The following is a 2,929-nucleotide window of genomic DNA, read 5'->3' as shown; positions in this document are numbered from 1 at the left end:
CTTCTGATTTAAAGTATGTTTCTGCGAATTCAACTTGTGTTTCTATAAGTATTTGGTAAATATTAGATGCTGTTTTGGAGAAGAACATGGCAACCCACTCCAGTATTCTTGCCTAGAGAATCCTGTGGACAGAGGAGCCTGGTGGGCTGCTATCCATAGGGTCGCACAGAGTCGGACACTGCTGAAGAGTCGGACAGGACTTGAAGCAACTTAGCATGCATGCATGCATTGCAGGAGGAAATGGCAACCCACTCCAGAATTCTTGCCTGGAGAATCCCAGGGACACAGAATGCTTTTTAGTTATGTGTAGTTGAAGACTGTTTAAAGGTAGGCTTTATAATTTACAGTTTAAAATTAGGCTTGAGGTAGTAAAATGAAATACTTTTCCCCTGGTGGTAAAAGGTGATAGTTATAACATTTACCCAGGCTTGAAAACAAAGTTGATGTTTCAACAAGGTAAGATTTATGTTTTTCTGTATTTAAAATAAGAGCTTTCCATAGTGGACAATATGAAACTTACATGTTTCAAACATACTGTATGTTTTTTAAACATATTTAAACTAATTAAAAGTTTACTGTCTAACACTAGCCATATTTTTTGTTGTAGTACAATGTACACAACATAAAACTTCACATTTTAACCATTTGTACAGTTGAGTGACATTAAGAATATTCACTTTAACACCTTTCTCAACTATAGAGCCCAAATCTTTTTAGTCATGGTTTAAGTGACAGTTGGGATCTCTGTTAGGGAACTTTGGGCTGAATTGTAAATCCTATGTTGAAACAGTAACCTCCAGTTACTCTAGAGTGTGATTATATTTAGGGTAAGGGCCTTGAAAGAGGTGAGTAAGTTGAACATGGGTCTTCAGGGTGAGGACTCACCCAAGCTGACTGCTGTCCTGTCCGGACACACACTGACCCCAGGGCCGCGTGCGCAGAAGAAGCCCTGTGAGGACACATCAAGAAGGCAGCCGTCTACCAGCCGAGGAAAGGGGCTCCAGACAGCAAGCCACTGACAACTTCATCTTGAACTTCCAGTCTTCAGAACTGTGAGGAAATGTCTGTTTAAGCTACCCGGTCGGTAGTACTTTTTTATGGCAACTGTAACAGACTAATAAAGGAACAAATATAAAGTGCCTGTTAAACAAACCATTGTAGTCAATCTAACGCAAAGCTGAACAAACTGGGAAGATGAAATAGGCGTTTGTTTTTTTTTTTTTTAAAGCAAAGCCTTGATGGCTGCCTTATCCCATGTTGGTGAAGAGGACCCCTATGTTTAGTCCTGTTTAGGAGCTCAGCTGAAAATAGCCAGCCACTTGAGAAACCTTTAGAATAGTTTTGGTTGGTGGTGGTTCCCAGTACATGGTCCCTGTGGTTTTAAAGACTGGTACAATTTAATATTTAAGAGGAATCTTTGGGAAAGGGCTTTTATGAGACAATTGTGTATTTCACTAGTACTGAAACCCATATAAAGGAATAGAGATTGTTGAACCATTTACATGCAGGCAGCTTGAAGAGTCGCAAGTGGACAGTATTGCTGAGAAACCAAGATGGTGACCCACTGGATTAGGACCTCGCAGAAGAAAATAGATTAATAAAAGTGCTTTGATATTTACCAGTGGAAAGTGTATATTTACACAAACTCCATCCAAATGGAGTTGGATTTTATTTGCATAACAAAATAGATGGATTTGCTTTTCTAAAGACTTCATTACTTGAATCACTTCTCTGCTGTGAATCACTCAGTCCTGTCTGACTCTTTGTGACCCTATGGACGGTAGCCCACCAGGCTCATCTGTCCATGGGGATTCTCCAGGCAAGAATACTGGAGTGGGTTGCCATGCCTTGCTCCAGGGGATCTTCCCAACCCAGGGATGGAACCCAGGTCTACCTGCCACATTGCAAGTGGATTCTTTAATGTCTGAGCCACCAGGGAAGCCCAAGAATACTGGAGTGGGTAGCCTATCCCTTCTCCAGGGGATCTTGCTGACCCAGGAATTGAACTGGGGTCTCCTGCCTTGCAGGTGAATTCTTTACCAGCTGAGCTACCAGGGGATGGTAAACTGCCTGCAGTGCGGGAGATCCGGGTTCAATCCCTGAGTCGGGAAGATACCGTGGAATAGGAAATAGCAACCCACTCCAGTATACTTGCCTAGAAAATTCCACGGACATAGGAGTCTGCCGGGCTACAGTCCAGAGGATCAAAAAGAGTCTGACATGCTGAATGACTAACACGATTCAAAAAGCAGATACTATTTTTACATAAATTGCTCAGATGAGGAAATCATTGAGATAAAGAACAGGAGAGAACAGGATTTGTAAGCCAGGGGAGAATTCAGGTAGTCTAGAAAAAGATCTTATTTGTGCATTTTTGGTGTAAACTAGTTAGCTGGTAATCTCCTTGAGTAAGCTGAGTATAAAGATATCAAAAGTTTGAGGAGTTTCCAGAAAACTGTGAGCCCCTCCATCAGCGCATCCACCTTGCTGAGATCAGGTCCAGTCCACACCACTTCCCTTGGGGATGTCTTGGGATACGTTGATAAGTCAAACTACACGAAGTTTCTATGGAATTTTAAATTTAATGAAATTCCTAATATTTGTACAAAGAGAAAGCAAACACTAAGCAATAGTGTTAGAAAAGAACCTAGTGTGATGTGTAGGCACAGAGGGTGAATCCATAGAAGTAGATTATTCTTACTGAAATGGAAAGTGATATTTAGGCGGGGTGGGAGTGGACTAGAAAGACAGGATGAACCAGATTTATGAACATCCCTGAATTTACATCCCTGAGCAACTTCCATCTTCATTCCAGAGGCATCAGAGAAAAGAAGAGACAGGGTGAATTGTTAAGGAATTTGCAAGTGAAGTGCAGGATGAGACCAGAAGCAGGCACTGTTTAGGAGGCTGTGACAGGAGACAGTAACTC

The sequence above is a fragment of the Cervus elaphus genome, chromosome 30, assembly GCF_910594005.1.
Source record: "Cervus elaphus chromosome 30, mCerEla1.1, whole genome shotgun sequence".
Lineage (NCBI taxonomy): Eukaryota > Metazoa > Chordata > Mammalia > Artiodactyla > Cervidae > Cervus > Cervus elaphus.
The sequence above is the reverse complement of the archived record's forward strand: the minus strand, read 5'-3'. Positions refer to the sequence as shown.